General features: G+C 46.7%; 1 non-coding gene across 1 annotated transcript; it reads left to right on the top strand.

Annotated features, from left to right (window-relative positions):
- Nucleotides 1-22,636: 22,636 nt before the first annotated feature.
- On the top strand, nucleotides 22,637-22,709 carry TRNAF-GAA (transfer RNA phenylalanine (anticodon GAA)). The gene has a single exon. It is a non-coding gene; the product is annotated as a tRNA-Phe (tRNA).
- The last annotated feature ends 261 nt before the right edge of the window (nucleotides 22,710-22,970 follow it).

Genomic DNA, 22,970 nt, shown 5'->3' with positions numbered 1-22,970 from the left:
ATTCTATCTCTCTCTCTCTCTCTCTCTCTCTCTCTTTGCTCTCTCTCTCTCTCTCGATCATCGCTCTCTGAGCAGTTGAGGGCGGCGAGGCCGGCGGCCCGAGGATGGATTGGGGGGCGGCGCGGCGTTGAGGGCGGCGAGGCCGGCCGGCGGCGTTGAGGGCAGCGAGGCCGGCCGGCGGCGTTGAGGGCGGGGGCGAGAGGCGGCGCGGTGGGCGAGGGAGGCCGGCGGGCGGCGTACGAGGGCGAGAGGGGGTGGCGGGCGCCGTACGTGGGCGAGAGGGGGCGGCGGGCGACGGCGGGCGGCGTCGAGGGCGCGGGCGACGGCGGGCGGCGTCGAGGGCGAGGGCGACGGCGGGTGGCGTCGAGGGCGAGGGCGGCAGGCCTTCGGCGCGGCAGAGAAGACGAGCAGAAATGGAGGCGACGGGTCGGGCGGTGGTATTTATAGCCCCCCCCCTTTAGTCGCGGTTGGGGAGGCGACCCGCGACTAAAGGGCCCTTTAGTCGCGGTTGGGGAGGCGACCCGCGACTAAAGGGTAACCTTTAGTCGCGGTTGGGGAGGCGACCCGCGACTAAAGGGCTTTTTTGGCGGGTTTTTCGTTCCCGCGTGCAACGACCTTTAGTCGCGGTTGGGCAGGCCAACCGCGACTAAAGGTATTTTCCAAATACTTTTTATTTTTCAAAATCTTAAAAATACAAATAATATATCAAAAAATTCAGAAAAAAATAACTAATTCAATTCAATATGTTAAAAACACAAATATTATATCGAAAAATTCAGAAAAAAAAAACTAATTCAATTCAAAATTCTAAAAATACAAATAATATATCAAAAAGTTAAGAAAAATAAAACTAATTCAATTCAATATGTTAAAAATACAAATAATATATCAAAAATTCAGAAAAATAGAACTAATTCAATTCAATATGTTAAAAATACAAATAATATATCAAAAAATTAAGAAAAATAAAACTAATTCAATTCAAAATGTTAAAAATATAAATAATATATCAAAAAATTCAGAAAAATAAAACTAATTCAATTCAAAATTCTAAAAATACAAATAATATATCAAAAAATTCAGAAAAATAAAACTAATTCAATTCAAAATTCTAAAAATACAAATAATATATCAAAAAATTCAGAAAAATAAAACTAATTCAATTCAAAATAATATACCAGAGGCCGGTCGTCGGCTATGGTGGTACGGCCGGACTCTGCAGAGCGTCATGGACTACATCACTCCAAATTTCATGTATCATTCAAAAATGGACACCAAACACATCACGGGTAATATAATTCACATGATCCATTCAACAAAGTTTGGTACAATAAATTATTACACATCATTTCTTCCCTTGTGTCCCTGCTTGCTTACGATTGTGCCGTATCCATGGAGCATCCTCATCATTTAACTTAATGCTTGGGTCGGTGTTCACTTTGAAGGGCGGAATTTCAGCAAACATATTATAATCTTCTGACATGTCTGTCTTGTCCTCCACTCGCACGATGTTTCTTTTCCCTGAAAGAACAATGTGGCGCTTTTGGATCATCGCATGATGTACTGATCGTTTTCTTATCTTTCCGTTTCCTCGGTTTGCTACTCATGTCCTTCACATAGAAAACCTGAGCGACATCTTTCGCTAGGACGAATGGTTCGTCAAGGTAACCAAGATTGTTGAACTCCACCATTGTCATTCCGTATTGCTGGTCCACCTTTACCCCACCTCCTGTTAGCTTGAACCATTTGCACCGGAACAAAGGGACCTTAAAGGAGGGTCCATAGTCAAGTTCCCATATCTCCTCTATGTAACCATAATATGTGACCTTTTGCCCATTCTCGGTTGCTGCATCAAAGCGGACACCACTGTTTTGGTTGGTGCTCTTTTTATCTTGGGCGATCGTGTAAAATGTATTCCCATTTATCTCGTACCCTTGGAAAGTCGTTATAGTCGAAGATGGTGTCTTGGCCAACATGTACAGCTGATCTACAACATCATTGTCATTCATTAAATGTTTTCTCAACCAACTGCCGAAAGTCTCCATGTGGGCCTTCCTAATCCAGGATTCAGGCTTCCCCGGGTTGTCCGAGCGTAAAATATTCTTGTGTTTCTCAAAGTACGGAGCCACCAAGCTGGAATTGGTCAGTACAGTGTGGTGTGCTTCAGTCAGAGAATGGCCGTCCATACATGTCGTTGATTTCCTTCCGATCGTGCCTTTTCCACTTAGTCTCCCCTCGTGCCGCGATCGAGGAAGACCAATCGGCTTAAGGTCAGGAACAAAGTCAACACAAAACTCAATTACCTCCTCATTTCCATAGCCCTTGGCGATGCTTCCTTCTGGCCTAGCACGGTTACGAACATATTTCTTTAATACTCCCATGAACCTCTCGAATGGGAACATATTGTGTAGAAATACAGGACCGAGAATGAAAATCTCTTCGACTAGGTGAACCAAGAGGTGCGTCATAATATTGAAGAAGGATGGCGGGAACACCAACTCGAAACTGACAAGACATTGGATCACATCGTTCTGTAACCGTGGTAGATCTTCTGGATTGATTACCTTCTGAGAGATTGCATTGAGGAATGCACATAGCTTCACAATGTCTACTCGAACATTTTCCGGCAGGAGCCCCCTCAAAGCAATCGGAAGCAATTGCGTCATAATCACGTGGCAGTCGTGAGACTTCAGGTTTTGGAACTTTTCTCCGCCATGTTTATTATTCCCTTTATATTGGACGAGAATCCAGACGGGACCTTCATACTGCTCAGGCATTCAAAAAAGATGACCTTCTCTTCTTTGGTCAGAGCGTAGCTGGCACGACCTTGAAACCATTCCGGATGCTGGTCATCAGGGTCTTTCAAACATTGCTGGTCCTGCCGTGCTTCCTTTGTATCATTTGTCTTCCCATACACGCCCAAGAAGCTTAGGAGGTTCACGCAAATATTCTTCGTAACGTGCATCACGTCGATTGCAGAGCAGACTTCTAGGACTTTCCAATATTCTAGCTCCCAGAATATAGATTTCTTCTTCCACATGGCTGCGTGCCCGTCAGCTCCCTTCGGAACTGATTGTCCGCCAGGACCCTTTCCAAAGATGACTTTCAAATCCTTGACCATATCAAATACCTCAGCACCAGTGCGTTCCGCAGGCTTCGGCCGGTGATCTGCCTTGCCGTTGTAATGCTTGCCTTTCTTTCTTACTGGATGAATTTTCGGAAGAAATCGACGATGCCCAAGGTACACGTTCTTCTTACAATTTGGCAAATGTACACTTTCAGTCTCATGTAAGCAGTGCGTGCATGCATTGTATCCCTTATTTGACAGTCCCGAAAGGTTACTAAGAGCAGGCCAATCATTGATGGTTACGAAAAGCAACGCTCGTAGGTTAAATTCCTCTTTTTTGTGCTCATCCCACACACGAACACCAGGTCTGCCACACAGCTGTAAAAGTTCATCAACTAATGGCCTTAGGTACACATCGATGTCGTTGCCGGGTTGCTTCGGACCTTGGATGAGCACTGGCATCATAATGAACTTCTGCTTCATGCACAACCAAGGAGGAAGGTTGTAGATGCATAGAGTCACGGGCCAGGTGCTATGGCTGGAGCTCTGCTCGCCAAAAGGATTCATGCCATCTGTACTTAGACCAAATCTTATGTTCCTTGCGTCAGCTGCAAAATCTTTGAACTCTCTGTCGATCTTTCTCCATTGCGTTCCATCTGCGGTGTGTCTCAACTCCCCGTCCGACTTACGGTCCTCTTTGTGCCATCGCAACAACTTGGCATGCTCTTTGTTCCTGAACAGACGTTTCAACCGTGGTATTATAGGAGTATACCACATCACCTTGGCGGGAACCCTCTTCCTGGGTTTCCCGCCCTCAACATCGTCACCAGGGTCATCGCCTCTGATCTTATAACGCAATGCAGTGCATACCGGGCATTCATTCAAATTCTCGTATTCACCGCGGGTAGAGGATGCAGTCGTTGATGCATGCATGTATCTTCAAAACCTCTAAACCTAGAGGGCAGACAACCTTCTTTGCTTCGTACATACTGGCGGGCAACTCGTTATTCTTTGGAAACATATTCTTCAACATTTTCAGCAAGTTTTCAAATGCCGAGTCAGCTACACCTGCCTGTGCCTTCCATTTCAGCAAATCCAGTGTGCAGCCCAGCTTTTTCAGACCATCATCGCATCCAGGGTACAACGACTTTCTGTGATCCTCTAACATGCGATCCAAATTCTCCCTCTCCTTTTCAGTTTCGCAGCGTCTCCGTGCATCAGCAATGGTCCGACCAAGATCATCAACGGTCTCATCACGTGCCTCTTCTTCACCTTCACCTTCACCTTCCCCTTCACCTTCCCCTTCACCTGCCCCTTCACCTTCCCCTTCACCTTCAGCATCCTCCATGAAAGTATCACCGAAATGAGCAAGATAGCTTTCATCGATGAAATCATCCCCTTCTTCATCTTCTTCCATTATAACCCCTCTTTCTCCATGCTTGGTCCAACAATTATAGCTTGGCATGAAACCGTGCCGAAGCAGGTGCAGGTGAACTTCTCTTGAGGAAGAGTAACCCTTCTGATTCTTACAGTCAACACAAGGACAGATAACAAAACCCTTCTGCTTGTTCGCATTAGCCACTACGAGGAAATCTTTCAAACCCGTAGTGAACTCGCGGGAGAGTCGGTTACCGTACATCCATTGCCGATTCATCTGCATTATTATAATATAAAATATATAATTAACCATCATGCATTTGTTAAAGTAACTAGCTATAAACAATAGAAATTAAACAATGAACAACACACATGCATATTTTATCAATGACACACATGCATGAAAGGTTCAAGTTGCTAACCGCGATCGAGGAGGAACCTCAAGTGTGGCTCCAACACTTCATATCATGTTTGTTTCACGCTGTTGGGCATTTCATCAAACACCTTGTGTGCATAAGAGGAACCAAAAGCAAACCTACACCCCCTTGTGAAGAGAAGTGGCACCAAATGGCTAAGTGAGTGCGCTGAACTGGTATATATAGGGGAGGAGCTTTAGTCGCGGTTGGCCAGGCCAACCGCGACTAAAGGCCTTTGGGCACCTTTAGTCGCGGTTGGCCTGCCCAACCGCGACTAAAGCCCCTCACGTGCACCAGCTGGCCACCGAGCGCCCTGGCCCAAGACTTTGGTCGCGGTTCGTCTGCCGAACCGCGACTAAAGACTTCATTAGTCGCGGTTCCTACAGTTTCGCGACTAATGGGGCTAGACGGAAGCCTCTTTTTCTACCAGTGCTCCATATTATTTGCTGGATTTTCAAATATAGTTGGAATAATTATTCACATATCTCAACAATTCAACTGTTCTCCACCGTTTTGAGTGAGGTTTGATTCAACATACATCAAAAAATATTATCATTTTTTAATTCAACAAGATGATTTAACTTCAACATGATTATGTAACTTGATCTAATCTTGAGGACATATTTTTTTTCGAGAGTACGCCTAGGCGTACCATATTTTTATAGAAGGCAGAAATCAAGTACAAGAAACTACATCTTGCTGCGAACAACAAGTGTAGCACAACTCCACACCGAAGCTAATCAACAGATTAGCCACCACGACAGTTACAAACACAAGCAAAAGGGTCTGCCCTAAACCAATCATCTAGTCACGTCACCACAAACACCGGTCACCTCGAAAAGCAACAACTCCAACCGGATTTTCCTTGCCAACGCACTGTTGGGGAACGTTGCAGAAAATTAAAATTTTTCCTACGGTTTCACCAAGATCCATCTATGAGTTCATCTAAGCAACGAGTCAAGAGAGTGAGTTTGCATCTACATACCACTTGTAGATCGCGTACGGACGCGTTAGAGGGAGCGGTGATGATGGAGTCGTACTCGCCGTGATTCAGATCACCGGAGATCCTAGCGCCGAACGGACGGCACCTTCGCGTTCAACACACGTACGGTGCGTGTGACGTCTCCTCCTTCTTGATCCAGCAAGGGGGGAGGAGAGGTTGATGATGATGGCTCCAGCAGCAGCACAACGGCGTGGTGGTGGTGGAACAGCAGCACTCCGGCAGGGCTTCGCCAAGCACGTGACAGAGGAGGAAGAGGTGTAGCAGGGGGAGGGGGCGCCAGGACTTCAGGGTGCGGCTGCCCCTCTCCCCCTCCCTTTATATAGGCCCCCAAGGGGGGGCGCCGGCCCTGGGAGATTCAATCTCCCAAGGGGGCGGCGGCCAAGGGGGGAGGAGTGCCCCCCAAGGCATGTGGTGCCCCCCCCCACCCTAGGGTTTCAACCCTAGGCGCAGGGGATGGGCCTAGGGGGGCGCACCAGCCCACTATGGGCTGGCTCCCCTCCCACATCAGCCCATGGGGCCCTCCAGGATGGGTGGCCCCACCCGGTGGACCCCCGGGACCCTTCCGGTGGTCCCGGTACAATACCGGGTGACCCCGAAACTTTTCCGATGGCCGAAATACCACTTCCTATATATAATTCTTTACCTCCGGACCATTCCGAAACTCCTCGTGACATCCGGGATCTCATCTGGGACTCCGAACAACATTCGGTATACTGCATACTCATATTCATACAACCCTAGCATCACCGAACCTTAAGTGTGTAGACCCTACGGGTTCGGGAGACACGAAGTGATGACCGAGACGGCTCTCGGGCAATAACCAACAGCGGGATCTGGATACCCATGTTTTCTCCCACATGCTCCTCGATGATCTCATCGGATGAACCACGATGTCAAGGATTAGAAAAACCCCGTATACAATTCCCTTTGTCATTCGGTACGTTACATGCCCGAGACTCGATCGTCGGTATCCCAATACCTCGTTCAGTCTCGTTACCGGCAAGTCACTTTACTCGTACCGTAATGCATGATCCCGTGAACAAACACTTGGTCACTTTGAGCTCATTGTGATGATGCATTACCGAGTGGGCCCAGAGATACCTCTCCGTCATACAGAGTGACAAATCCCAGTCTCGATCCGTGTCAACCCAACAGACACTTTCGGAGATACCTGTAGTGCACCTTTATAGTCACCCAGTTACGTTGTGACGTTTGGTACACCCAAAGCACTCTTACGGTATCCGGGAGTTACACGATCTCATGGTCTAAGGAAGAGATACTTGACATTGGAAAAGCTCTAGCAAAACGAACTACACGATCTTGTGCTATGCTTAGGATTGGGTCTCGTCCATCACATCATTCTCCTAATGATGTGATCCCGTTGTCAATGACAACTAATGTCTATAGTCAGAAACCATGACTATCTGTCGACCAATGAGCTAGTCAACTAGAGGCTCACTAGGGACATGTTATGGTCTATGTATTCACACGTGTATTACGATTTCCGGATAATACAGTTATAGCATGAATAGAAGACAATTATCATGAACAAGGAAATATAATAATAACCCTTTTATTATTGCCTCTAGGGCATATTTCCAACAGTCTCCCACTTGCACTAGAGTCAATAATCTAGTTACATTGTGATGAATCGAACACCCATAGAGTTCTGGTGTTGATCATGTTTTGCTCGCGAGAGAGGTTTAGTCAACGGATCTACGACATTCAGATCCGTATGTACTTTGCAAATATCTATGTCTCCATCTTGAACATTTTCTCAGATGGAGTTGAAACGATGCTTGATGTGCCTGGTCTTCTTGTGAAACCTGGGCTCCTTGGCAAGGGCAATAGCTCCAGTGTTGTCACAGAAGAGTTTGATCGGCCCTGACGCATTGGGTATGACTCCTAGGTCGGTGATGAACTCCTTCACCCAAATAGCTTCATGCGATGCCTCCGAGGCTGCCATGTACTCCGCTTCACATGTAGATCCCGCCACGACGCTCTGCTTGCAGCTGCACCAGCTTACTGCTCCACCATTCAACATATACACGTATTCGGTTTGTGACTTAGAGTCATCCAGATCTGTGTCGAAGCTAGCATCAACAGACACTTTTGGAGATACCTGTAGTGCACCTTTATAGTCACCCAGTTACGTTGTGACGTTTGGTACACCCAAAGCACTCTTACGGTATCCGGGAGTTACACGATCTCATGGTCTAAGGAAGAGATACTTGACATTGGAAAAGCTCTAGCAAAACGAACTACACGATCTTGTGCTATGCTTAGGATTGGGTCTCGTCCATCACATCATTCTCCTAATGATGTGATCCCGTTGTCAATGACAACTAATGTCTATAGTCAGAAACCATGACTATCTGTCGACCAACGAGCTAGTCAACTAGAGGCTCACTAGGGACATGTTATGGTCTATGTATTCACACGTGTATTACGATTTCCGGATAATACATTTATAGCATGAATAGAAGACAATTATCATGAACAAGGAAATATAATAATAACCCTTTTATTATTGCCTCTAGGGCATATTTCCAACAGTCTCCCACTTGCACTAGAGTCAATAATCTAGTTACATTGTGATGAATCGAACACCCATAGAGTTCTGGTGTTGATCATGTTTTGCTCGCGAGAGAGGTTTAGTCAACGGATCTACGACATTCAGATCCGTATGTACTTTGCAAATATCTATGTCTCCATCTTGAACATTTTCTCAGATGGAGTTGAAACGATGCTTGATGTGCCTGGTCTTCTTGTGAAACCTGGGCTCCTTGGCAAGGGCAATAGCTCCAGTGTTGTCACAGAAGAGTTTGATCGGCCCCGACGCATTGGGTATGACTCCTAGGTCGGTGATGAACTCCTTCACCCAAATAGCTTCATGCGATGCCTCCGAGGCTGCCATGTACTCCGCTTCACATGTAGATCCCGCCACGACGCTCTGCTTGCAGCTGCACCAGCTTACTGCTCCACCATTCAACATATACACGTATTCGGTTTGTGACTTAGAGTCATCCAGATCTGTGTCGAAGCTAGCATCGACGTAACCCTTTACGACGAGCTCTTCATCACCTCCATAAACGAGAAACATGTCCTTTGTCCTTTTCAGGTACTTCAGGATATTCTTGACCGCTGTCCAGTGTTCCTTGCCGGGATTACTTTGGTACCTTCCTACCAAACTTACGGCAAGGTTTACATCAGGTCTGGTACATAGCATGGCATACATAATAGATCCTATGGCTGAGGCATAGGGGATGACGATCATCTCTTCTTTATCTTTTGCCATGGTCGGGCATTAAGCCGAGCTCAATCTCACACCTTGCAATACAGGCAAGAACCCTTTCTTGGACTGATCCATTTTGAACTTATTCAAAATCTTATCAAGGTATGTGCTTTGTGAAAGACCTATGAGGCGTCTCGATCTATCCCTATAGATCTTGATGCCTAATATGTAAGCAGCTTCTCCAAGGTCCTTCATTGAAAAACACTTATTCAAGTAGGCCTTAATGCTGTCCAAGAATCTATATCATTTCCCATCAAAAGTATGTCATCTACATATAATATGAGAAACGCTACAGAGCTCCCACTCACTTTCTTGTAAACGCAGGCTTCTCCATAAGTCTGCATAAACCCAAACGCTTTGATGATCTCATCAAAGCGAATGTTCCAACTCCGAGATGCTTGCACCAGCCCATAAATGGATCGCTGGAGCTTGCATACTTTGTTAGCGTTCTTAGGATCGACAAAACCTTCCGGCTGCATCATATATAGCTCTTCCTTAAGATAACCGTTAAGGAATGTCGTTTTGACGTCCATTTGCCATATCTCATAATCATAGTATGCGGCAATTGCTAACATGATTCGGGCGGACTTAAGCTTCGCTACGGGAGAGAAAGTCTCATCGTAGTCAATCCCTTGAACTTGCCGATAACCCTTAGCGACAAGTCGAGCTTTATAGATGGTGACATTACCATCCGCGTCCGTCTTCTTCTTAAAGATCCATTTGTTTTCTATCGCTCGCCGATCATCGGGCAAGTCAGTCAAAGTCCATACTTTGTTTTCATACATGGATTCTATCTCGGATTTCATGGCTTCAAGCCATTTGTTGGAATCTGGGCCCGCTATCGCTTCTTCATAGTTCGAAGGTTCACGGTTGTCTAACAACATGATTTCCAGGACAGGGTTGCCGTACCACTCTGGTGCGGAACGTGTCCTTGTGGACCTACGAAGTTCAGTAGTAACTTGATCAGAAGTACCTTGATCATCATCATTATTTTCCTCTTCAGTTGGTGTAGGCATCACAGGAACATTTTCCTGAGCTGCACTACTATCCTGTTCAAGAGGTAGTACTTCATCGAGTTCTACTTTCCTCCCACTTAGTTCTTTCGAGAGAAACTCTTTTTCCAGAAAGGATCCGTTCTTGGCAACAAAGATCTTGCCCTCGGATCTTAAGTAGAAGGTATACCCAATGGTTTCTTTAGGGTATCCTATGAAGACACATTTTTCCGACTTGGGTTCGAGCTTTTCAGGTTGAAGTTTCTTGACATAAGCATCGCATCCCCGAACTTTTAGAAACGACAACTTAGGTTTCTTCCCAAACCATAATTCATACGGTGTCGTCTCAACGGATTTAGACGGTGCCCTATTTAAAGTGAATGTAGCTGTCTCTAGAGCGTATCCCCAAAATGATAGCGGTAAATCGGTAAGAGACATCATAGGCCGCACCATATCCAATAGAGTGCGATTACGACGTTCGGACACACCGTTTCGCTGAGGTGTTCTAGGCGGCGTGAGTTGTGAAACGATTCCACATTTTCTTAAGTGTGTACCAAATTCGTGACTTAAATATTCTCCTCCACGATCCGATCGTAAGAATTTTATCTTTCGGTCACGTTGATTCTCTACTTCATTCTGAAATTCCTTGAACTTTTCAAAGGTCTCAGACTTGTGTTTCATCAAGTAGACATACCCATATCTACTCAAGTCATCAGTGAGAGTGAGAACATAACGATATCCTCCGCGAGCCTCAACACTCATTGGACCGCACACATCGGTGTGTATGATTTCCAACAAGTTGGTTGCTCGCTCCATTGTTCCGGGGAACGGAGTCTTGGTCATTTTGCCCATGAGGCATGGTTCGCATGTGTCAAATGATTCATAATCGAGAGACTCCAAAAGTCCATCAGCATGGAGCTTCTTCATGCGCTTGACACCAATGTGACCAAGGCGGCAGTGCCACAAGTATGTGGGACTATCGTTATCAACTTTACATCTTTTGGTATTCACGCTATGAATATGTGTAACATTACGCTCGAGATTCATTAAGAATAAACCATTGACCATAGGGGCATGACCATAAAACATATCTCTCATATAAATAGAACAACCATTATTCTCGGATTTAAATGAGTATCCATCTCGTATCAAACGAGATCCAGATACAATGTTCATGCTCAAACTTGGCACCAAATAACAATTATTAAGGTTTATAACTAATCCCGTAGGTAAATGTAGAGGTAGTGTGCCGACGGCGATCACATCGACCTTGGAACCATTCCCGACGCGCATCGTCACCTCGTCCTTCGCCAGTCTCCGCTTATTCCGCAGCTCCTGCTATGAGTTACAAATATGAGCAACGGCACCGGTATCAAATACCCAGGAGTTACTACGAGTATTGGTAAGGTACACATCAATTACATGTATATCAAATATACCTTTACTGTTGCCGGCCTTCTTATCCGCTAAGTATTTGGGGCAGTTCCGCTTCCAGTGACCCTTCCCCTTGCAATAAAAGCACTCAGTCTCAGGCTTGGGTCCATTCTTTGACTTCTTCCCGGCAACTGGCTTACCGGGCGCGGCAACATCTTTGCCGTCCTTCTTGAAGTTCTTCTTACCCTTGCCCTTCTTGAACTTAGTGGTCTTATTAACCATCAACACTTGATGTTCTTTCTTGATTTCAACCTCTGCCGACTTCAGCATTGAAAATACTTCAGGAATGGTCTTCACCATCCCCTGCATATTATAGTTCATCACAAAGCTCTTGTAGCTTGGTGGGAGCGACTGAAGGATTCTGTCAATGACCGCCTCATCCAGGAGGTTAATGTCCAGCTGGGACAGGCGGCTGTGCAACCCAGACATTTTGAGTATATGCTCACTGACAGAACTGTTTTCCTCCATCTTACAACTATAGAACTTGTTGGAGACTTCATATCTCTCGACCCGGGCATGAGCTTGGAAAACTAGTTTCAGCTCCTCGAACATCTCATATGCCCCGTGTTGCTCAAAAAGCTTTTGGAGCCCCGGTTCTAAGCTGTAAAGCATGCCGCACTGAACGAGGGAGTAATCATCAGCACGTGTCTGCCAAACGTTCAAATCGTCTTGCAGTGCTGGGAGAGTAGGTGGGTCACCTAATGGTGCTTCAAGGACATATGCTTTCTTGGCAGCTATGAGGATGATCCTAAGGTTCCGGACCCAGTCCGTATAGTTGCTGCCATCATCTTTCAGCTTGGTTTTCTCTAGGAACGCGTTGAAGTTCATGTTGACATGAGCGTTGGCCATTTGATCTACAAGACATATTTTGCAAAGATTTTAGACTAAGTTCATGATAATTAAGTTCATCCAATCAAATTATTTAATGAACTCCCACTCAGATTTGACATCCCCTCAGTCATCTAAGTGTTACACGATCCGAGTTGACTAGGCCGTGTCCGATCATCACGTGAGACGGACTAGTCATCGTCAGTGAACATTCTCATGTTGATCGTATCTTCCATACGACTCGTGTTCGACCTTTCGGTCTCCGTGTTCCGAGGCCATGTCTGTACATGCTAGGCTCGTCAAGTTAACCCTAAGTGTTTTGCATGTGTAAAACTGTCTTACACCCGTTGTATGTGAACGTAAGGATCTATCACACCCGATCATCACGTGGTGCTTCGAAACGACGAACTTTAGCAACGGTGCACAGTTAGGGGAGAACACTTCTTGAAATTGTTGCAAGGGATCATCTTATTTACTACCGTCGTTCTAAGTAAACAAGATGCATAAAACATAATAAACATCACATGCAATTATATAAAGTAGTGACATGATATGGCCAATATCATATAGCTCCTTTGATCTTCATCTTCGGGGCTCCATGATCATCTTGTCACCGGCATGACACCATGATCTCCATCATCATGATCTCCATCATCATGTCTTCATGAAGTTGTCACGCCAACGACTACTTCTACTTCTATGACTAACGCGTTTAGCAATAAAGTAAAGTAGTTTACATGGCATTCTTCAATGACACGCAGGTCATACAAAAATAAAGACAACTCCTATGGCTCCTGCCGGTTTTCATACTCATCGACATGCAAGTCGTGATTCCTATTACAAGAACATGATCTCATACATCACAATATATCATTCATCATTCATCACAACTTCTGGCCATATCACATCACATGACAATTGCTGCAAAAACAAGTTAGACGTCCTCTAATTGTTGTTGCATCTTTCACGTCGCTGCAATTGGGTTCTAGCAAGAACGTTTTCTTACCTACGAATAACCACAACGTGATTTTGTCAACTTCTATTTACCCTTCATAAGGACCCTTTTCATCGAATCCGCTCCAACTAAAGTGGGAGAGACAGACACCCGCCAGCCACCTTATGCAACTAGTGCATGTTAGTCGGTGGAACCGGTCTCACGTAAGCGTACGTGTAAGGTTGGTCCGGGCCGCTTCATCCCACAATACCGCTAAAGCAAGATAAGACTAGTAGCGGCAAGCAAGTTGACAAGATCTACGCCCACAACAAAATTGTGTTCTACTCGTGCAATAGAGAACTACGCATAGACCTAGCTCATGATGCCACTGTTGGGGAACGTTGCAGAAAATTAAAAATTTTCCTACGGTTTCACCAAGATCCATCTATGAGTTCATCTAAGCAATGAGTCAAGGGAGTGAGTTTGCATCTACATACCACTTGTAGATCCCATACGGAAGTGTTAGAGGGAGCGGTGATGATGGAGTCGTACTCGCCGTGATTCAGATCACCGGAGATCCTAGCGCCGAACGGACGGCACCTCCGCGTTCAACACACGTACGGTGCGTGTGACGTCTCCTCCTTCTTGATCCAGCAAGGGGGGAGGAGAGGTTGATGATGATGGCTCCAGCAGCAGCACAACGGCGTGGTGGTGGTGGAACAGCAGCAGTCCGGCAGGGCTTCGCCAAGCACGTGACGGAGGAGGAAGAGGTGTAGCAGGGGGAGGGGGCGCCAGGACTTCAGGGTGCGGCTGCCCCTCTCCCCCCTCCCTTTATATAGGCCCCCAAGGGGGGGCGCCGGCCCTGGGAGATTCAATCTCCCAAGGGGGCGGCGGCCAAGGGGGGAGGAGTGCCCCCCAAGGCATGTGGTGCGCCCCCCACCCTAGGGTTTCAACCCTAGGCGCAGGGGGTGGGCCTAGGGGGGCGCACCAGCCCACTATGGGCTGGCTCCCCTCCCACTTCAGCCCATGGGGCCCTCCGGGATGGGTGGCCCCACCCGGTGGACCCCCGGGACCCTTCCGGTGGTCCCGGTACAATACCGGGTGACCCCGAAACTTTCCCGATGGCCGAAATACCACTTCCTATATATAATTCTTTACCTCCGGACCATTCCGAAACTCCTCGTGACGTCCGGGATCTCATACGGGACTCCAAACAACATTCGGTATACTGCATACTCATATTCATACAACCCTAGCGTCACCGAACCTTAAGTGTGTAGACCCTACGGGTTCGGGAGACACGTAGTCATGACCGAGACGGCTCTCGGGCAATAACCAACAGCGGGATCTGGATACCCATGTTGGCTCCCACATGCTGCTCGATGATCTCATCGGATGAACCACGATGTCGAGGATTAGAACAACCCCGTATACAATTCCCTTTCTCATTCGGTACGTTACATGCCCGAGACTCGATCGTCGGTATCCCAATACCTCGTTCAGTCTCGTTACCGGCAAGTCACTTTACTCGTATCGTAATGCATGATCCCGTGACCAAACACTTGGTCACTTTGAGCTCATTGTGATGATGCATTACCGAGTGGGCCCAGAGATACCTCTCCGTCATACGGAGTGACAAATCCCAGTCTCGATCCATGTCAACCCAACAGACACTTTCGGAGATACCTGTAGTGCACCTTTATAGTCACCCAGTTACGTTGTGACGTTTGGTACACCCAAAGCACTCTTACTGTATCCGGGAGTTACACGATCTCATGGTCTAAGGAAGAGATACTTGACATTGGAAAAGCTCTAGCAAAACTAACTACACGATCTTGTGCTATGCTTAGGATTGGGTCTCGTCCATCACATCATTCTCCTAATGATGTGATCCCGTTGTCAATGACATCTAATGTCCATAGTCAGAAACCATGACTATCTGTTGACCAACGAGCTAGTCAACTAGAGGCTCACTAGGGACATGTTATGGTCTATGTATTCACATGTGTATTACGATTTCCGGATAATACAGTTATAGCATGAATAAAAGACAATTATCATGAACAAGGAAATATAATAATAACCCTTTTATTATTGCCTCTAGGGCATATTTCCAACACGCACTACCACCTTTGAATGCCTAAGAGGAGACGGCGGGTGGGTAGCGGGACTCGGTCGGTCCCGAGAAAGCCATCGTCTTCAGTTCACCGGCGGCTACGTACATAGCGCCCACAAAGATCGACTCGAACCAGCGGCAAGCACCGGAGAACCACCAGACAGAATCAGCAAGCCAAGTCTCCGCCTACGATGCTCTCAATAGAGTAACGACGTTATACCGTCGCCATCGCCAGTCCTACAATAGACCAAGGCTTTCGCCTGGAGACCACATCCCGATCAAGAAGGGGAGATGCCGACACACCTCAGCGACACCTCCAAGGAGGGAAACGACTCCCTCAGGCACCGTCGCCGCCAGCTCCGGCCGAAGACACGAGCAGGATTTTCATCCAACAGTCGCACACCTCCCACCCCTATCCAAGGATTGGGCTAATCTGTCAGGGTTACACCGTCGTTGCAGCAGCGCCTTGCCATCATGGCCAAAACCGTCGCGGAACACCGACCCATCACACAGCCGAGACCACGCCGGCCAACCTCCAGCTCCTGCACGGTCGAAAGACAAACGTCACCAGCTCCAAGCCACCCTCCCTGGCGCTGCCAAGACCCGCCGGCACCACAGGCGTGGGCTGGCCAAACCACTCTGGCAGCCAGCCAAGCCGCTGCGACCAGGGGCACGGACGGGAGGAGCCAGCGCACTGCGCCTCCAGCGAACGCACGCACCACCAAGGTGCTCCCTTTGCGATTTCCTGAACCGAGCTCTGGCCAGATCCTGACCGCGCCACCACCAGCCAGGGACGAAGCTAGAAAAAAGCTTGATGGGGTCATATCCATGGCAATGGGGTCATCTTCTATAAATCAACAGTGATTAGTACTAAGATAATGAAGGATTTAGTAAATCCATTGGGGTCAATTGACCCCAATGCCTACATGCCAGCTACATCCCTGCCACTAGCAATCCAAGGCGCTGCCTTCCCCGAGCCACTCTAGCGCCGGCAGGAAGCACACCGCACGCCCCGGACACCACCGCAACTCCCGGCCGCCGCGCCCGGTCACCACTCCATTCCAAGATCTGCAGCCGCCAGGGACCCCGCGCCGCGGCCTCCGACACACACGCCGGCGCCCGAGGAAGACCGCCACCCCTCTCCACCTCGCGACCGTGCTCCTCCTCCTCCAGTGCTCTCTGCCGCGCGCCACCGCACCAGAACCGCCAGCGGTCACGACGCCCACAAGACGGTGCTCGCCCGCGCGAAGGAGCCATGTCAGGGCGTGCAGATCTTGCCCGCTGCCTTTGGCAGCCGGGCGCCGCCACCGCCGCCGGCGGCGACGGCGGCGGCCAGGATGTCTTCGGGAGGAGGGGCGCTTGGATCTAGGTTTTTTCTTCCGGAGCCGCCCGCGCGAGCGGCCCGGGAGGGGAAAGGTGTGAATGTATCTTGAGGACATATTGACCAGGATGCTTGCGTTACAAAATTAGGTGAAATATACTATCCGATAATAATCCCCCCCACCCCCACCCCCTCCCCCACACACACTTCACCCCAACCCACACAATATTTTTTTTGTTTTGTTCACTTAATTTTTAAAAAATATTATGTTTGAGGATGTATTCAAACAATACTTCCAAACACCTCAATCGTCGTTAAACATGAGAGTCGTTACAGTTTGGACTCAAGATACATCACAAATTTTAGACTGTCAAAGTAAATATCCCTTGTTTTGATCCATGCCCACATGTTGCTTTTGTCATTGTTAACAATGGCTTCTTCAATTTAATCTCCTATTCTTAAATATCATGTTTGAAGATATATCCAAATATTTAAGTCAAAGTGTATTCCTTGTTTAAGTCTTCGACGTCGGCCCATGGAGATTCCAGAAAATCCATTTTAACGCTATTTTAATCCAGTTTGACCACAACTTTCACCATCCATTGCTCCTAAACTACAAGTCCAAATGAGTTGATTCTTTTTGCATTTTTTTCTCTTGTGAGCTCCTTTATTTTCTGGTAGAGTTTCACACTTTTCTTTGTTGTCTAGAATTTCTAGATAGAGAATTTATTTTGCTTGTTAATATTGTTTTCCAGAGTGTTAGCACTGTTTGATGAAGACCAAGAGTACTCGCAACACTCGCTTGGAGCAAGGCAAGCCACAACCTCCACTTGCATAATTGCAATGAAATTCCATGGTTAATATAATAAAACTCGATTTATTTTGAATTACTTGATGATGATTTATTCATGGCAATCTTGGAGGAATTATTAGAATTATCTCTTGCCGTGTTATTGCTTGGATTTCTTGTGACTAGTAGAGTAGTTTACAAGTTGGATATTGGCATGTTACCATCGGATTAGTAGGGTCATTAGCTATATTTTCATATGATCATATTTGATATTATTGCTTACGGAGTAAGTGGAAATGATATGATTACGTTATTCATTGGATTATTGGTTGGATATTGCTATGACTTGGATCACATGTTGATAAGTGACATTAGAGTAACAATTTTGTCAGAGATACCTTGGGGATAAATTTCGTCATTCGTGGAGTCTAACCTCTAACATGATTCATAAGTCTTAAGCATTTCAATAAAAAAATGTACGTTGATTTATCAATAAAATATGAGTTATATGTCACAAAAACTATACCATTGGAAACTTGTTTAGAATGTGAATCTAACGTTTTGTTTTTGTGACATATAACTAATATTTTGTTGAATAAATTAATTTTCAATGTTTATATTGAAATATGTGCGAGGCATATAAATCATGATGGAGTAGTAAAGATTATGAGGATGTTTCCACACCCGGAGACTTTCCAGTTCTATTGATCAGAAATCCTACAATACTTTGTCTGTACCGATGATGGGACACCTTACACCCGCCCAAACGCTGGCTTGAGGGCATCTCCAATAGCAGCCAGCAAACGGATGCGGGAGGCCGCTATCCAATCGTAGCCGCATACATTGCAAACATTTTTTCAGCAAACCGGATGAAATTCATGCAAACATGGGTGGATTTCATATAAACATGATGGATTTCATTCAAACTGGACGAAAACAGTTACAATTTGGACATATTTTTAACAAAAAAGATAAAACTATGTGCACATACAGTCGCGTGGAGCTCCACTCCCACGACACAGAAACACTACACTAGTCTACGGCTGGACGCGAAGGATCCCTTTGTCTTCTCCATGTCCGGCAGCCCACTACCCGGACTGTCGGGAGCCCCAGAGGTATATTCTTCCCTCGTATCTTCCCTATGTTTGGTCGCGCCACTCATCGCGGTGGCAAAGAGGGTGCTTCAGCTGGAGGGAAGGGGGGGCTCCGCTTTCGTGGAGCCTAGGCGGGGCCAATGATGGTCTGAGATAAAGAAGAACCGGACAGGTCATCAGCTATACTCCGTGTTCTACTTTCCCTCGATGTTGGCGGCGGACGTGGACGTGCCATCCACCGACTCATCGATCTCTATGCTGCCAGCTTCTTTCTCTGCCAGCAGCGCACGGCTACACACGCGTTGCTGGCGGATGGCACGGTCCTAGGCATCAGAGACGCAGTATGACGCAGCGTCACCATGGGTGCTACGATGCCTATGTCGTCGTGTCGTCCTAGAGCAAATGGCCGCTCCCTTGTGAGCTGGCTTGGAGCGGCGAGGTGGTGAACCATGCGTCAGTTTGGGGTGGCAACTTGCTCCGTCGGGCCAGACGAGGGAGGTGGAGCAGTGAGCGGCATCACTCGTATTCGGCGGGCTCGGTGGGACACCTAGCTGGCTTTTATGCGGGGGAAATGCTCTTAGTGCTCACCGGATGCCATCAAAAGGGCGAAGAAAATTGTGGAAGGATGAGATGGGGAGCGGCGGAGTGGTGCGTTTCTTGCCCGACGTCTGGCCTTGTTTAAATAGAGGGCACATGGGAGGAGCTTTCCCGGCGTTGCATTTAATGTCGGCCCGCTCGTGAACGAACGTGTGGCTGGAGTAGGTTCCTCAGCTTTCACACGGGTTTAATGGAGACGTGTTCAGTCGGGCGTGCAGTGGCCGGCGTCATCGGGGGGTGCGCCGCTTCAATATGTGGGGCGCCGCGCTCTACAGCGGCGTGAATGTGGGCAGTTGGCGTCGGGCGGGAAGCGCGCGGGATGCAGAAGGAGGTTTGGGCGGGCCAGGGTGGTCAGAAGCGGGCGTGGGAGCGGTGCAGACTCCCGCAAAGCCCCCCTCCCACTCCCCACGTTTGTCTCCCATTTGCAGGAGAAAGTATACATCTGGACCGCGCCTCGTACCGATACAGGAGCACGTTGGATAGCTTTCACTGTCCGGGCGGATGCAGGAGGCTTGAGGGTCGGTGTTGGAGATGCCTTGACCAAGAAAGGCGGCGAGGGACCCCTCACGAGTCAACGATCATTGACCACGATGTGGTAAAAGTTGATCTAATCTATCTCAAACATTAATTTGTAGTGATATCTACTCTATCTCAAACATTAATTAGTAGTGATATCGCACTAAATAGATAGAAGAACTTTGTAGTCCATATCTACCTACATGCAGCAGCCCATCACACGCATATAGACTAGAATGTGGACCCAATTGCCGCAACTCTCCAGCATGCAGATACACAAAAAATACGCGTCTCTAACAATTACACCTGAAGCCTATCTAAAAGGTAGCAAATAAATTTCATTAATTAGCACCTATACAAAAGCATACCGGAGAGAGCATCCGGCGGACAAGAGGACTCGATGTCGATAAGAGAGGACTCAATATATAGTCGATACAACTAGACCAGCCGGTTACCCATAGTATAGTAATCTTCACTCCTCGGGTTAGTGAACAACGACTACCAATGGCAAGCGTTCCACCCTGGCTCTGATGACGTCGCCACCTCCTAGATCCATTGGTTTGGCGACCATCGGTAGCAATGACAAACCAGCCATTCCTGGCCTCAATGATGACCAAGAGACAGGTGTTACGGAGGGCCAACTCTTCTAGATCGATGACCAGGTCGCTCCCGTGGCTTCCTTGCGCATCTGCCACAAATTTGCTTACAGGTCGTGTGGCTATGACTACATCAATTTCCACCCCAAGAGGACGGTGAGTGTCTTGGTCTTTTTTACTTGTTTGTTTGGGTTTGATCTGCTACCTTTAGCATGCATGCTCACAGAGATATAATGCTTTAGGTATTTTGGGATCTAATAGATCAGATCTCATCATCAATCTGTGAGTGGAACTTGAAAGTAGCCATAGCCATGGGACCTGATAGCAACGTCATGGTAGACACCGAGGGACTCCACAGATGTGACCTAATAGGAGATGGAGGAGAGATGCCCCTCTGCGACGCCTGCCTCAAGGCCACCCACATATAGGGAAGCTGTTGTGGCAGCTACCAGCTCTACTACAAGTCCATGAGTGCATCACCTTCACGATAAGCCACTACATTCCCATCCAAGTTATGTAATAGATATTGTTTTGAGAAAAAAATTACTAGATCTCTTGCTGAATTCGTTTGTTATGCATGCATGTTTATCCTTTATTGGGCAAATCTACAAAATAATGAAGAGTGTGCGATTCTGGAACAAGGTGTTGTTGCTTTGAAGCGAGAAGCATTGGCACATCATGTTGGTGGGCGCACGGAGCCAAGAAATCTTGTGTTGAGGATCGAGGCGAGTAATGCTGGAGAAAATGAGGAGCAAGAAGTGGGTGAAGGTGAACTAATGGAGAAATACTGGACGAGGAACGATGCAATGGAGTTTTCTGAATGATGATGCTAGTGATCGAAAACATTTTGCTTGGGATGATTGTGAACCCCAAGTCAACTTGCAGTAGATTTGGATCCATTAGCTTTTGTTGTTAGCAGTTGAAACCAGTTTTAGGCTATGTTCTTGCACTGGGATGTTTTTTGTGCATTTGTTGTTTCGTTATCCCTTGATAGTGGAACCCGATCCATTTTCTAGGATCATATGGGAAAAAAGGTCATCGCCACAACCAGAAATGTTTTGATATGCTGGGATGGCCGCATTGCAATTTCTACCTTTTTGTGAGTGAAAGAGATTTATTGCTTACCTAATCAAGCATACAATCACAATGCAATGTGTTCATTAGGAGTAGAGGGGTAAAATTAAGCCATAAACATCTATTCCTAAACTTGGTCACCAGTTTAGCACATAGATGAGCTGCCATACTAGCATCTTGTCCAACAAAGCTCAGCACATAACTCTCAAAATGCACATTTAGTTCTTCAATCCGCAAGGCTCCAGCAATCTCTCCATGATCAAAGACACATGACTCCAATAGCTTGATGACAGCTTGTGCATCACTCTAAATCATTACTCTACATAACCCCCGCTCAAGAGGCATGTGCACTCCATTGCAAATCACTACAGCTTCCGTCGCCATTGGACTAGCAGCAAAATCATACCAGACAGCCTGTGTATGAATAAGAGTACATCGGCTATCACGGATCACCACACCTGTGGTTCCATGGTTGGAATTATCATCATATGAGGCATCCAGACTAATGCATGAAGTCTTGGTCATCAATCTATGTGGTCGATTTTGATCCTTGATATGTCATCTTTTGAAAGGTTCTGAAAGAGTTAATTTCCTTCTGAAAGATGTTCGGTGCTTCGTTTAGATTTGGGAGGTTCTGCTCATATTTCCTTGAATTTGATACCAATGCATGATGGATTCATTTGAGTTGCCTAACTGATTTCCTTTTAAAGAATTCCTTTCAAATTTGAGTTGTTGAATCAGTTGTACATGTAGAACTAACTAAAATGGTAGGTAAATGGTGACCAAAGACCTTACCTTACTTTACTCCTGAAAGAACTCATGAAAAACTGATGTCCATTTTGAAGTTTTTTTGGAAAGGAACACGCCTGCTTCTCTTATGTGGGGTCATCAATTGGTTAATGATGAAGTTCTCATGGATTTTACCAAACAAATTTCATGTTGACAAAAATGTATTGCTTCTTCTGTCAGAACTACTACAGATGCATGTAGTCGCTGCAAGATGGCATGACAACAGATGAGCAGCTATTGGTGCTACAGATGCACACGTGTTGGGGCAACCGGTGGTACTAGCTTGTTGAATATATATACTTTCTTTCCAAGAACAATATATCTATGTTCAATAAGAACTTCTATGTCATCTGCCAAATCTTCCGGTGCAGACTATGCTCCTAGACAACAGGCTATAGCGGGGATAGCTCAGTTGGGAGAGCGTCAGACTGAAGATCTGAAGGTCACGTGTTCGATCCATGCTCACCGCAATCTATTTTTCTGCATGCCTAATTTGGAGCTTTGTTATGAGCAGCAATTTCATTTTCAAAAGTATTTTGGAGCACCATTTTTTACACAAATTTCAAGAATGTCATTTCATGATAAAGTTTTGCAAGCAATGAAAACATTTGGCAATCTTCAAACAAAAAAATCAGAATTTTCCATTCACTGTTCACCCGGGTTCACATGAAGCTCGGTATCAGAAGAGCACTTTCGCGAATCCACTCCCTTTAACCACCCTCTACATCATC

This window comes from Triticum aestivum, chromosome 7B (genome assembly GCF_018294505.1).
Source record: "Triticum aestivum cultivar Chinese Spring chromosome 7B, IWGSC CS RefSeq v2.1, whole genome shotgun sequence".
In the NCBI taxonomy this organism is placed as follows: Eukaryota; Viridiplantae; Streptophyta; class Magnoliopsida; order Poales; family Poaceae; genus Triticum; species Triticum aestivum.
The sequence above is the reverse complement of the archived record's forward strand: the minus strand, read 5'-3'. Positions and strand labels throughout refer to the sequence as shown.